The 15,490-nt window shown below is 41.1% G+C and overlaps 1 protein-coding gene across 4 annotated transcripts in view; it reads right to left on the bottom strand.

Annotated features, from left to right (window-relative positions):
* NFKB1 (nuclear factor kappa B subunit 1) overlaps window positions 1-12,023 on the bottom strand; it is a 60,043-nt gene extending 48,020 nt beyond the window's left edge. For 3 of the 4 annotated variants that reach the window (XM_082315950.1, XM_082315948.1, XM_082315947.1), the window contains exon 1: window positions 11,836-12,023. The gene's annotated coding sequence lies outside the window, so the exon portion shown is untranslated. The remainder of the gene's footprint in view (window positions 1-11,835) is intronic. The other variant, XM_082315949.1, reaches the window with a different exon arrangement.
* Between the last annotated feature and the right edge of the window lie 3,467 nt (window positions 12,024-15,490).

Raw genomic sequence — 15,490 nt, forward strand, 5'->3', positions numbered from 1 at the left:
TAAAATCATTTTTTAAGCTAGAAAATAGAAGTACTGGCCTGTTTGTAATTCAGTTTTAGAGAGAAATATTTACTGGGTAATATTTACTTGTAGTATTTGAACAAATATCAAATAGCTGGTCATAAGATTTCAGCCAAAAATGAATAACAGATATAACCAGCAGCCACAGTCACCCATGCTGTACTTCATCACCTAACGCATCAGGATTTCAGCAATATGAAAAATACCAGTCAATCACATTATCTCACAGGCACATTCTGCAAAGCATTATTTTCATCAATAATTTGCTATTGTTATTATCAATATCAGTCTTTATGGAAAAAAGTCAACATACAAGGCATAACAAACCCTTCAGCATACAACAAACTTTACTAAGACGTTTTTATTTGACATTCCAATCCATAGAAAGAATATAAGCCTCATCACCAATCGACAAGTTACTGAAATAACTGTAATTTAGTTTTTGGCAAACACACATCCAGTTAAAGGTGTAGATATTACAGAAAACAATCTGAAGACCTCAACAGCCAACATTTTTCAGGAAGTGTCAGAAAATACCCACCCTGCTGATACACACTGATTAGGTAACTGAGAGTCCAAATGCCAGATTTCTTCTGCATAAACAGAATAAAAACTGATCCTAAAAGTCTTGTTTTGTGATCTGTCATATTTAATCACTTACTATTTCGTGAGCCACATATGCAAAATTGTGTTCCAAAATACCTAAAGCACCCAGATAATATGGTAAATATGCTTGTTCAGGAAAAAAAAAAAGATTCTGAGGAGCTAATAATATGAATAGCATCTGCCCACTTGCCTGTTTGCTAAATGTATACTTCTTTGCAAAACTTTCAAAGCATCACACAACTTTTTCTGTAAGCCCAATAGGACAAATTTAAACAGCATATTCCATCGTCTTTGCCCTATTGTAGTTTCTCAGACTGCACCACTCTCACTCCAGCAGAACTCTGTGGGAGAAGGGCAGTTCTCACACCTGCTACGCTTCCTGCTCACATTTACAATTCTACAATACATGACTTCAACAAAGTGGAAAAACACCGCAGAGGCAGTAGTTCTGAAAAATTTTCATTTAAAGTACTTTGATGTAAAAATTAGAATCCATACAGAAATAAAACCTACATCTATCTGAATCAGTCCTTCAACTTCACCTGATCAAAACGGTCGTTTCTGGCTTTTTGGCCGATGCAATGAACGACATCATGAGAGCAAAACAGCAGTCATTAAAGATGAATGTTACGCTCAGAAGCAGCAAGGTAATTACCCACATACTACCCACTTGTTGTAGGTATGCACTCATGAATTTCTAACCAGGTATTAAACACACTCTCTCTCCCACCAAAAGCACAGGTGTCTCTTACTTGAGATCTTTGTGTTCAAGAAGTCAGCTGCAGTGTTTGGCGGAGAGGTTAAAGACATTGTCTCTGGCTTGAATGCTAAGCCAGTTTATTATAAACACACAATGACTTACATGTGCAAACATATGCCTTTGTGTAGGTAAACTGACACTCGATTGCCTTTTCAGGGCCTAGACAAAAATTAACCCAGCAGTTTAAAATGACCCCTCTAAATGACTGAAAACACTCTCAGTTTCACTATATGTTTTGTCCTCTTTCAAACTCAAAGAAATGACGCAAACGTTCCAGGAGCCCTACCTCCAAAATATAATTTGTTTGCTTAGGATTTATTTGGTTAACAAATCCCTAAGCATGCTCTTCTTACAAGAAAACGAGGGCAAATCCAGGGAGTCAACAGCACTATTAAAAAGCAAAAAGGCACTTGCAGAAAAACAGACCCTAGCATTAATTGTATGACTTTTAATTGGCCTCTTCCTTTATTGCTTGAGTTTCTAAGCGCCTTTCCTACACACATTAAGTGGTAAGATTAGCATCTACCACGAGTAGCTTTGTTCATTCTCTCTTTACATGAGTTGTATTTTGGGGCAGAGATTGTTTTTATCCAAGCTGTACTTGCTGCTATATGCATCTTAGAGAAGTGAGGTCAAAACCACTTCTCTCTCATTTGAAGATGACTGGGATTAAAATTGCTTTCTGGAAGTTCGTGTTACCATATATGCCTCCTTCCCACATAATCTCTGATTCCCACAAACGGTACTGCAAACTTGCACCTACCACGAAAAAAATACCCCTCCACCTGCAGACCACAATAGTCTCCACCCTGGAGATCATCTGAAGTCTTTCAGATAATGGGGCACAGGAAACCAAACATTTCAACTCACAGTATATTTTAGTGTGAAAATTCAAAGGTGGGTAAAGGAACGTCATTTAGCTCCTAGTACAATGAGAAAACATAAAATTCAGCTAAACTTGTCCAAAATCACATAGTTGTGCCTACTGAGGGACTGTAAGTGTGTATACATGTGTATATGCATACATGTGTAGTATTTCTTTCTCCCCACAGCAGGTCAGTTGCCCTTGTCAAAAAGGTTAAAAAAAAAGAGAAAAAGAAAAAACCTAGGAAGATATACATATACACACATATACATGGAAGATGATGGGGTTGCACCAACCAACCACGGAAACACAATGGCAGTTGCTTTGCATCACTACTCCTCCTTAATAACCAAATAATACCAGGTACAAGTAGGCACAGCTGGAAGAACACGAGTTCATTTATTGTATTCTGAATATTTGTTTTAAAGCTTCAAAAGAATCAGGCATTTAAAATGGAAACAACATAATTAATGTAGGAATGCTCTCATCCAGGGGCAAGAATTCTCATTTCTGTTTATCTCGATCATTTCATTTCAGATCTCCTGCTGTTCTCCCACATCTGTATCTAACTACCTTTTAAAAAAAAAAAATAGGTTTCTCTAACTGATTTTTGTTAGCCACCTGATTTTTCGGAGTCCAGATCCTTCCCTCTACTGTTCCTCTTCAACTTTCTGTCCTGAATTTTAAAAAAGCGGTAAACCATTTTCCTCTTTGATACCAGTATCCAATCCAATACCTACAAACAGAGAACGGGACTTCTTTCTATTCGTTTTCTACAGACAAGCATAACCCCATGCAAATTTCATCATCTACGAGGAATCAAACTTAAATGTTTGATTCAGATACTAATAGTCCAGTTATTTCTGAAAACATTTACAGACATCTCACCCAGCAACTGCATGCCTTTTAAAAAACGAAGACTTTAAATATCATTCTTTTTCCTTCTAGCTTTGTTCTCATACTGGCCTGGCTAAAAACCTGAACAATATATATACACTAACAAATTAGGGAGACTTCTTATTCCTCCAAGCAGGAAATGATTCATTTGAATATCACCCTAAATAGTTGAACAACCTCCCCTCCCTCCCAAAAAATAAATTTGAGCTTTAGTACCCCAAATCTATCCATGTTTCAAAGTGCACCAGTGCGCTTACTGATGAAGCTAACATTTCACATAGGACCAGAAAAAAACAAAACAAAACATGACACATCCTTCCTTTCCCAGAGCTTCAAAGAGAGACATGGTGAGCAGGTCTCTACTTTTAATCTATGTTCTTTGAATATAAATGTATTTTTAAAATCAATTTGAAGAGACGAGGTATCATCAACTTCTCTACCCAACAAAGACCTGCCTCATCATAAAAGGTGATGCCTGGTGGAAACTCTTACCAGCTACTCATCTCTCTTAAACTTTCTGTTCTTCGAGCCAACCAAACAAAATAAAAGCATAAAACCTGATGTGACAGGATGCCCATTATATCCTCAGAAAATGAATGCAAAAGACTAGCATCAGGGTATCTGCCTACTGTTGTGTTTTAAAATATAAAGAATCAACTCAGCCTTTCTAAAACTTGTCCATTCATTTTTAATTACTTCAGTATAAAGACTGCATTCCAGACTTCTTAATATTTTATGGAAGAAGGTTTGGTTATAGCACAGATCAGTTTAATAGGCTGGAAATCAAGGCATATTCTGTAAAAGGTACACTGAAGATATGTATGTTAGTGAATCATGATCTTTATTACCCAGAATTCATTGTACTTGTGAACTGGAATTAGTCTGATGGTTAAATAAATTTCTATGTTGACGAACATCCGTCTCTTGCTTTATGAGACATTTTATATCAACCTCTTCTCACCTGTCAAGACTGTGATTCAGAAAGCAAGCCTCAAGACGAGAAACTCCACTACTACACTCCAGCTGACTCGATATATTGAAAGCACAGTTCTTTCTGCAAGTTTTCTAGCAGAGTGTTTTTAATCTTCAACTTGCCTTTCAGTGGAATTTACCTCTCAAAAATAAACTTCTTTAACTGGACGCTGAATGAAAGTCATTAAATTTACTGTGGTCATGCTCTTAGCCTCTTCATTTTGCTTATTAAAAATAGAGAGGAATAAGGATGAAAGAGAAGAAAAGACATGTGTGCTTTATATATTATATTTTAAGTATATTTTTGCTATATCAGGGCTATAAAAACATGGCAGACTATCTGATTGCAGAGAACTATGGTTTTAGGAACAGCATCAAGTTCTCTGAAATCCTGTAGCAGCTATGACATACTGAGGTAGGAAGAGTAACTGTTGTACTGTACAGTCTCTACGACGTTTTACCTGGTACTGTTTACTACTTTTAGTGGCAACTATCCATCCTTGAACCTCACTTTTCTATCCTTTGCAAAACATAATCTGTACAGAGACAATTGTTTGAGAGATCATCATTTCCCAACTGGAGATGCTGGGAAATGTATTGTGCAATAGACGCTGCAAGTTGCTGGGTCAGGGCTGGAAGCAGGACAAGAGCTGCTGGGATGATTTTGGCTAGAGGACAGAGCAGGCTGCTCTGACAGAACAGAGATACTGATCCAAGACATTTAGTCTCAAGCCTTCATCACTGCAGTGCCTTCAAAGTCAGGATGCAGCCCCATCCCTTTCAATGCCTGGCCTTTTCACCTTAGCTCTGGACACCTCCTCTCAGCTTCATCCAGCACTTCATTTCCCTTGTAACCCAGTTATTTTTTCCAAAATACTGGGAGCACAGCTCCAGAGCAAAAACCTTTGGTGCAGAATATATTCTTAGAGAAGTACAGGGAGGGGAAAAAAGCAAGTTTGAGAACTGCTATTTTCTACCCCTGCACAAAATAGCAGGCCATACATATACACACGTTTAGGTCTTCTGACACTTCAGAGGACACACACGTTGGGTCATGAACCTACAGCAGTTACATGGACGACCCTTAGTTTAAGCTGCGCATGTCCTTCTAACCACTTCAATTTTTTAAGGCAGAATACAAGATGCTTTTCTTAAGAAAAAATAAATCCCATTTTTGTTAAAAGCAATGTAACAACAGTAGGAATATTGTAAAGGCAGGATTCCAAACAGCTGCTGGCATTTTGAACACATGTTGTCCAAACCTGCTTAAAGCAGGTCGACACAACTGAACTCCAACAGCTGTTAGCTCCCAGCATCTTGTACTTCCATTACTGTTGCCATTAATGAAGCTGCTGCACAAGAAGATTTTCTGGAGAGGGAGAGTAGGGAAAGAGAGACATCCCCTTCCCAAATACTAATCAAGCAAAATCTTAACACAGAAAAAGTTTTACCAATAGTTATTTTATTTACATCGCTCTCAATTACTCATTTTGATTCCATCCCCTTTAATAAATTATACTGTTTCTGAAGTCCCCAAGCAAAGGTTAAGACTGGACCAAATATTTATCATTTAGATGAATGCTGTCCTGATGCAGAGTCTGGAAAAACTGGGAAAATGCAAGCTATACACACACATTTTTCTTGCCAAAGTAAAAGGAAAAGAAAAAAAATGTGCTAGAGACAGCGAATTCCTGGATTATTGAAAATAAGAGGTGATAAACAGCTATAGTGCTCTGATATATACAAAGTAAATAGAACCAAAATATTAAGGGAACATCATGCATACTTTCACTCACATTATTGGCATAGCTCTCTTAAGCACAAACAAGAAAGTAAAAACATTTTAAAAACCATGAGAAGTGACTGCCAACTTGCTCAAGTTGACAAGGAGCCCCACCAACTATGTTTTTTTGGAGGGATTTTAACTCAGTAATGAAACAGACTTGAAATTTGAAGTTTGCCTTTAAATGTTAAAAGTTTACTAATATTTCGTCTCCTATCTATGACTTCAACACTTGGGGGTTTAGGGGGCATTTTAAGGAAACTGTATTCTCAGTATAAAACTCAACAACGCTCAATTTCTGCAAAAGCAGCATACGGAAGTTGTATTTTTTACTTTCCTTCAGCTGCTAAAAAGATGTGTAATCTCTGAATAAAGATCTGAGTATAATTTCTCAGCATACAAGTGAGAAAAGGTTTGTGCAGAGAGGCATTTTTATCAAAGATACTGCTTTCCTCTGCAGACTTTTTCTCATCCACAGGCTGTTGTGGCTGCAATAACACTACATAACCCTAAATAACACTGTTTGTTTTTCTACTATAACAAGACGAATTGCCTTCTCTTGTTATTAATTAAACCTGCTTATTATTTCCTGTTGGGTGGGACCTGGGAGTTCTGTCTGTGTGTTTTTAAAATTAAAAAACTGTTGAAGCTAAAATTTTCAAATACTTTCAGTCATGAGCAGATACATTATGGGACAACAGTATAAAAACTGTAAAACATTTAGGAAATTAAATCAATCATGAGCATTAAAGAGATTTCAGAAGTGTGATCTCTGAATCAGAATTGTTGGGTGCAGAATTATTGTAGGAAACCTAGACTCAAGTTTATTACACTAGATAACTACTAAATTTGAAGAAAAATTCATAGCATGAGGAAATTCACTTGGCAAAGAGCAACAGGACTACCTGGATGGTAGCTTTAATAAGTATCTTTACAAAGAGAATTTTTGCGTGTTTTATTCCTTTCTCAAATGTCAAAGTAGTGAACTAATATGACAAGAGGAAACACGAAGATGCCAAAAACATATAAACTGTTTTTCCGGGATATTGTTAGAATAAAATTAGAATGTTTTTGTTAAAACACACTCAAAGCAATTTAAACCAAAGGAATAAACAGCATTCAAATATATGGCAAACACACTCTGGTATATGTATAATTCTCAGTATATGTAAAAATACTGAGGTTCAACACAGCAAAACAACCCTAGTAACTACACTGTATTTTAGCCACGTGGGGTGGTAATGCTACTTGAACTAACCTGAATGTCACGTTAAAATGCTGTTACTTTTTCCTACAGATTAAAAAGAATCACTGAATATTCTTTAGAAGTAGTTCTAGTTCATACAAAGTTGTTCATCAAAGTCAAATTTTAACTTAAAAAGCCATACATGCCCGTTTCATAAGCCTTAAGTGTAATGAATCATCAATATTAAACAGCAAAACTTTTCCTTTTCAGGGCGGGGGGAGGAGGAGAACAGCATTTCTGAGAAGCAAACTCAAGATTTCAGAAGTCCAGTTCACATAAGACTTGCTGTATTGCCAGGTACTTTCACACAGGTTCTACGGTCTTACTGAAGACACAGCCCCTCATTTCATGGACAACGGCGGCAGAAGTGGGCTCAGAAAACAGCAAGGGCTGTTACCGCTGCAATCACAAAAGTGAGCTAAGGGATTCTCAGTGTCCTTTTGGTTTTGAACAGCCACTGAAAATGTAACATGACAGAAACGGTCAGGTGAAATAACACCAGTAAGTGGAAGCAAACAGGTAGAACTGAGCCCGGCACGATTACAGTTATACCCTAGGTTTCAAATCTACAGGTGCAAAGTAGTTACTAAGGCTTATTTTTTTTGTTTTTACAAAGAAATAGTAAAACTCCTGCAGCCTCAATTTTCTACAGTAGCCTATGATATAACAAAAACCACTTAAGACTAAACCAAGACCCAAAAAACCATCTGCTCGCTTTGGTTTTACTTCATTTCTGTGGTAAAATCTGACCGTAAGTGTTTAAACTGATAGAAATGTGATCTTTAAAAGAAACAAAACTAAAAAAATCAAACAAAAAAAGCAACACCACACAACTCAGACCTACTTTGCTCTTGATCTGTTGATACCAGTACAGTTTGCTTGGAGGATGCAATGAAATACAGAGGTATTGTAGTTTAGCTAATTCTGCATTTTAAATGAAGGGAAAAAAAAAAAATATCTGGCACTGCTTTTCAAAAGAACATAAAAGTTGAAAGGGGGGAAAAGTGCTAGTAATAGCAACAGTAGCTTCCTCCCCACACATGGTCTGTCAGCTCCACCTAAATCCTAAACAAAGGATTTTACCTTGAGACTAGAATAATTTGAAACATCTTTTAAGGCCTTACTTCTGAAACCATCAACAGTGCTTCAGCAAAATATAATTGTTTAAATGAAAGCACTTGAAGAAGACTCACTGAATTATTTCTATGCTCAAAATTAGATGCAAACTTAGTGCCTGACTGACCTAAGGGCACAGTCAATGACAACTGTAATTATCATCTTATCAATGTAGAACTTCATAAAAGGTTCACAGCACAGCTTATTTAAAGGACATCAAATTACAACTTCCACTTCTAAAATATCTGTGTCAGAGCTAAAAGTGACCAAGACCAGGAATTTCCTTTTCATTATTTGCCTAAAACATTCTCTCCTCTTTGTTTTATAAGAGCTGTGTTATTTTGTGTCTGAGAACCAAAGAAAAGCTATCAACACGTTGGAAAAAAATTTTAAACTAACTTTAGCGTTTTCATTAGTTGCTTAGGAAAATGAGTAACAATTTTCTTTAAGACTAATACTTCTGAATTTAGAGTTGGCAAACATTTACAGCACCAAAAGGTGAGAAGATTTTAGCAAGTACATTTTGAGGCAATCTATGAAAATGCAGAGTAATTAACCAGAATCTCTGAAGATCATGGAATTTTCTCATCACTAGCTACATCAGAAAGCCAACTGTAAGTTAGTAAAAATATACTGTCCTTCACTATATCTTTGCAACTTCAAAACAACGTTTACTTTGTATGCACGTAACTATTGAGGGAGATTTGAACTTTCTAGTCAGCACAGAGCATCCTTGATACTGAAGACTCATAGCCCTTCAAACTTGGTTCCTGTCCTTCCAGACTCAGCAACGATCAGCACGATAACATGAATTGCTAACTGCCCTTATTTCTGGAGTTTGCATCTATTCATGAGACAGTGGCATGGGAAGATTTTGGGAAAAGGCAATGATGAAAAGGAGAAGTATTGTTTACATGAAAACTCAAAAATCTATTAATTAGCAAATTTGCATCAGTGATACTTATTTGTAGGTATCCACCACTGAAGTCACATAATGCCAGCTCAATGAAAAAAGTAAATTTAAATTTATCATTAAAATTGATTTTAAAAGTCAAATACATAGTAACAGAGAAACAATTAAACTGCTGTTTTTCAATAAATGAAGTAGGAACTTTTAGAACGTGCATATAAATGAAGTATCACTGTCTGCTTTCCACCCTCTCCCAAAATTCCCTTGTTCTCTCTCTCAGCACACTTTTTTCACTTTTTTTTCCCCCAGTAAACTTTTCTGATTTCAAAATATATCCTACAAAAACATTACCAAGGTGCTAACTGAACTAAGCGTCTACAGGTATGAAGTTTATCTGCTATAACATTATTTTTTAAAAACACACAACATGACACAAAGTGATACAAAGCCGTTCTCAGTTTTACAACCTTAACTCTACTCAAAGTGTATTCATTACTTGCATGAGAAAATAATTTCATTTTTTGATGACTCTACTACTGATTGACACTTTTTTCTTTAAAAAAAGGGACAAAGGGTGGAAAGAAAAAGGCTTTTTGCCTTCCATTTAATATTTCAGATTAAATTATTTAACAGATCTTGCACATATTTCAGCACTGTGTTTCCTTGAAATCTCCCCACTCTGTGGCAGAACCTGACAATAATATTTCAGCATAAATGTCAGTTAAATTATTGAGACAGGAAAGTTTACAGAACAGAGGATCTGCCTCTGGATAGTTACAGGCTGCTTTTTCCTCTTTCGTTTTCTCAATTAACTGTAGTCATTTCTGTAGATTGCAAAACACTGCAGAGAGGATGACATCTCAGAATGACGTCTTGGTTAATGCTTTCCTAGAATAGGAAGCTACATTCTCTTTTGAAAGAATCAAAATGCTTTGACTGAAATATTATTTCAAAAGCTGACACTTCACAGTACGTAGCACAGAGACTCTGGATGGCAATAAAAACAAAGAGCTGTATTTTCAACTCTGTTCTGTGAGCTTGCCAGTGGTACTGTAGCACCTTACAGCATGTAAGGCACAAGGCGACACGGCAGAGAATTCATCCACTTAGTACTAATTTCCTCTGCCAACGGACTAAATGAAAAGAGGACTTCCGAAGTACAAAACATGTCAGATATGATCAGCACTTTAAAAATTAAAAAAAAAAAAAAAAAATCTGTATTTCTTTTAAAATTATATTCTTTGGCAAAGGTTTTGAGCATTTTAAAACAGAAAGTTGAAATGCAGCACCGAAGTTATGATGATCCCTTGCCTACAAAGCCTTATTCTGTAAATGCTTACAGGCACTTGTATTTACTTATTTGAATGACATTACATAGCAGTACACTGCATTATGGTAATGGCCAAATAACACATAGCTCACCTGTACTACAGTTCAGAAATAATACTCCATTTTACATTCACATAAAACAAGTCAATAGTGCTTCTTTATCGAAGCTACCATCGAAGCAGAAAGCATCAATAGGTAAAAATAAAAAAACTATGATGATGAAAAGTTGAATATTCTTGGTTTTAAGGTCCAATGTAACAGCACGATCAGTCTGATAATATTGCTTGTCACGGTAAGAACTTTTCCGTTTCATCACTTACTACTAAACTGCCTTTAAAAAGCTCACTATTTACTACCTTTGAAAGTAGCCTTTATTTATACTACTCGTGACACTTCGCGAGTCCCAAGACCAGGACAGAAGAAGTTGCCAGTGGCAAACCCACGTTTGCGTGGCAAGCGCCTGCTTCTTCAAGGCCAGCCGGCGCCGCGGGCCGCGCCGCGGGCCAAGCGCCGATGTCCCCTTCCGCGCCAGCAGCGCGGAACGCAGCGCCGCCTCTGCCGGCAAGCACCCCGCCACACGGCCGGCGCAAGTTGGGCTTTCAAACTTTTTTTACTTGACAGTTCTTCACAGGCAGCCCTTCCTAGCTAGGAAGACCCCTGTAATACATCAGCAGAAAAAGCCTGCCGTGTACTTCAAAAAAACATGCATCACAGGAGAGGCGCGCGGCGGTTCGCGCGCTAACAGAGTGCCATTTTTCAAATCCGCAAAGGAAGGGAAAGCGAGGTGGCGATCGCCCTTTTCAGAAAGCCCACAGCGGGAAGAAGGGGGTGTCCGCCTCCCCGGGTCGCCCCCGCCGGCAGGGCCGGCACCGGCCCGACCACAGCCCCCGCAGTCCCCCCAGCCGCGCCGCACGGCGCCGGCCGCTGCCGCCGGCTGCCCGCCTTCCCCTCTCGCTCGCTGCAGCCGCCCCGGCGAGCGCTGGCAAACCCCGCGGCAACCGCTCCGGGCCCTTCAGCGGGAGGTCCCCGCCCGGGCCGAGGCCGCAGGCGAGCGGCTCCCCGGCGCCACGCGTGGGGCTGGCCCGGGGGACAGCAAACCTCCCCCCCCGGGGGGCCACACTCTCCGCGGCGTTTCCCCGGCTCCCAGCCCAGCCCGAGCAGGGCGCAGCTGCCCGCTCCCACCCCGCTCTCGCTCCGCATCGGGCCGCAGCGGCTCCGCCGCGCTCCCCGCGGGCCGGCGGAAGCGCAGCCAGCGGCGAACGGGCGCCGAGGTGAGGGCAGGGGAGAAAGAAGGCGGCGAGCGGCGGGTCAGGAGCCGCCTGAGGCTCACCCGGGGCAGGGCAGGGCTTCTCCTCCTCCTCCTCCTCCTCGTCGTCGTCGTCTGCCGCTGGCGGGTCCCGGCCGCGCGTCCCTCAGCGCCGCGCCATGTAACCGGCGTGACGCCGCCGGCGCCGCCCGCGCCCTGGCTCCGCGCGGACTTTCCCCCTCCCTCCCGTCCGTCCGCCCGCCCCACCGCGGGCCCGCTGGCGAGGGCAGCCGAGCGGCACCGGCCTGCGCGGCCGCTGCCTGCGTAGCCTCCGCCCCCGCGGCCGCCCGCCCGCCCCTGCCCCCCGGGCCGCCGCACTTCCTGGCTGGAAATTCCCGCTGACGCTCCGGCAGCGCAAACGGCCCCGCGCGGGGGGGGAGGGCGGGGCGGGAGCGGGCGGCCGTTGGGGGGCAGAGAGGGGGCGGGCGGCCGTTGGGCGCCAGCACCTTGGGGGGGGCGGGAAGAGGGGCGCCGGGGGGGCTGCGGGCGCCGCCAGCCCGCTCTGGCCGCCCGCCACCTCACGGCTGGGGAGAAGCCCACCCCGGGCGGGCGAGGAGAGACCGCGGCGAAGCGAGCGGGGCAGCGCGGAGCCGAGGGAGCGGCTGCCGCCCGCCCGCTGGCGACGGAATCCCTCTCCCAGGGCCAGGCCTCCGGCCTGGAGGAAGCCGCGGGAATACGTGAGCCTTTACCTCCCGGGGGAATTAGCACTGCCGCAAGAATAATCCTGTCATTGTCCACGTTGCTTGGCCCACAGCGACGTCCTCAACGCTTTTGTGGCCTCAGGCCCGACCTGGTGGCTGCCAACGTTTTCTTGTTGGTTGACCTCTAAAAAGGTTTGAAGGGATGAGAGACTATGCATAGAGTGAACTTAAACCCACTTGCTTAGTGCCTGGCTGTTGGCTGCCTCTCGTGGGCACATCATAGGAGGAGGTTTGCTGACTGACTACCACCTGAAGTCTGGAAACAGCGCGGAGCAGAGAGTACAGGCTACACAACACCATTTTTCTGTGGATTTATACAGCTGCTGGCAGAGCAGACTTCCAGGTTGGTTAACTTCTGTTAAATAGTGCCAACATCAATAATACACTGGCCTTCTTAATCCTGAAATCCAAGTTTGTAGTACAGCAAACAAGTCTCCCAGACGCATCTAACCGAGGCTTAAGAAAGTCAGCTAGTGCCAGGTTTAATCGGCACAAATATTATGTGAAACATTTAAGTTCAAACATCTTTACGTTGAGTCTTAAATGTCTAGTTTGCTAAGGGTCAAAAGCATCTCGAATCAGCAGCCAGCATAGCTCACCTGTTGTGTATTAGCCCAGAGATTCAGCAGTGCACCTGAAAAGCACCTGTGGGGGATTTTGTTATGCTAAGGCCACATGAGGTGGAACTTCACCAATTATTTATCTCAGAGTTGAATGAGGCTAACAAAAATCATAATTTATAAGAAGGATTTAAAAAAAAAAACCTGTAAATAAATGAAATGATGCGACTTTTGCTTCTTGTATTGAAGCAAGGAATTGTAATCCACAGCAAAAATGGAGTCAAAAGAAACAGGGTCAAATCATAAGCCACCTGTTGACTGGGACAAGAAGAAAGGGGTATTCTTACCAGAGAGCTGTTACAGCCTTGTCTTTAACACTGTATAGATAGTCCAGTCATGTCATAGAGGGAGATTATGCTGCTGAACACTTCCAGTCTATCCAGATGGTAGCTGATTTCATTCCTGGAAAGGGAGTAGATTCAGATGTTATGCTTTGTACCTCATCCCTGGGTTGGAACAGAGGCATACTCATTTAAAATTAGTGCTGAGACTGTGAAAGGGAGCTTGGAAATGCAAAGGACTTTTTCTGTCTCTTGATAAGAGAACCGAAATCTCATACAGGTTACGCATACATATGCATGAAGAGACAGTCATTTCCTTTGTTTGGATTACCACTCATGCTCTGTGATGCAGTTCTAAAAATGCGTTACCCCATTCTCTTCCCAATCCAAATTGGGAATTGAGAATGACTCAACATTTGTGAGTAAAACCTGTTTTTCCTTATTAAATGGGGTACCTTCTGGACACTCCAGATCCAACATTAATCTTTTCAGTGGAAGCAAGTGCACTGAAGTAAGCAGAGCAAGTGAGGAGAGAATCGGGCCCCAAGGACCTTTAAGAAGGAAGTCTGGATGGATTTAAAACACAAGAAGTGTTTCAAAATAAGATTCATTTGAAAGGAACGGTGCCATGTCACAGCTAGTCAAAGGTGTGCTCACAGGGCAAAACCTGTACGAACAAGTACCAGGAAGTCAGACAACATGGAAAAGTTCCAAAACTCAAGGAGACTTACTTAGTGGATTTATTTTAAAAGGACACATTATCAAGTACTCAGGCTCAGCTTTCCCTGTGAAATCCTGATCAGCCTCCACAAACATCTACATTTTAAAAGAAAATCCTCTTCTCAATTATATTTTAAACATAAATTTGTCTTTCTTGTAACTTAACACCGTAACAAAAATGTTATTGCTACTGAAACCCACAATAGTGCCACGCTGTAAGCCCACAGTTTGCTAAATTATCTTCACAGGACACTCTAGATAAATGAACTGCTTTAAAGCACAGGATTCTCCCCTGAAGAGCCAAATGAGCAATTATTTCTCTAATTCTGTTTCCAACCACTAGGGAAGTTAGGTAAATAATATAGACTCAGGTGTGAGTGGTTTGCAGTGATAAGGTGGTGCCTCTTTCCTGGATAACACAGGTATGCACTATTACCATCAAGATACTTCAGTACCTGGACAATATTAGCCCACAAATGAAGAGCAGGTGATTAAAGTTGAACCCAAAGGAGCAAATGCTCATGTCACTGAGCTGAGGGAGGTGATATAAAACGTTTCTAGCCAGGTTACTGTCTCTGGTAGCTGGGGAGGTGTTTTGGTGGTAAAGCTGTATGCTTACCCAGGTTGTCTCACCTTAGTAAGGTTGTGTATGTTTAAGTTTCCTGATACATAAATGCAATCTAGGAGCTGTGTCTTTTTCTCTGCTAGGTTTGCTCTGGGAGTACAGATCCCTTTCCAAGGTAAGAAGTCTTTGGCCTCGGTACTTTTTAATTTTGTAACTAATACTATTTCTTCTGGAGAACAAAGTGTTATTTCTGAGAATTCAGCTTTATTTCTCCAGGGATGTCTGAAAACAGATACACATGTAAGACTGACAGATACTTTTAAAATAATAGTACTTCACTTTAATGGGTATGTCCAAATTGAAAAAAAATCATTGACGTTTCCTACTTTATTTTTTCCCTGTTTCTGAGGTATTTATTGGAATCAGTACAGGATCTTTTCATTCCCTTTGACCTAGTAGCTTTGATACTAAAACAGGAAGAGGTGAGGGAAAGTCTAAAATAGCTACTGAGAGATACTTCCTTTTAAAACTTTGAGCTGCCTGTCTTCATTGGCCTACTAGGCCATACTATCCAAATCCCTTTCTGGTTAATCCATTATTTCTTTATCATCCAGAAGCTCTAACTTAAAAACTGATTTGCCTTGGATAGTAGCCAGTGATTGTCTTGCACACATCCCAGTCCTCATAGAGGTTATCAATGTATAGCCAACATTTGCTTTTGGTGTTGCCATTGTCTTCTGTAACTTGAATCCACTAGGGACATAAGAAGATAATATGTTTAAAAAATAAAAA

The sequence above is a fragment of the Platalea leucorodia genome, assembly GCF_965183815.1.
Source record: "Platalea leucorodia genome assembly, chromosome: 6".
Lineage (NCBI taxonomy): Eukaryota > Metazoa > Chordata > Aves > Pelecaniformes > Threskiornithidae > Platalea > Platalea leucorodia.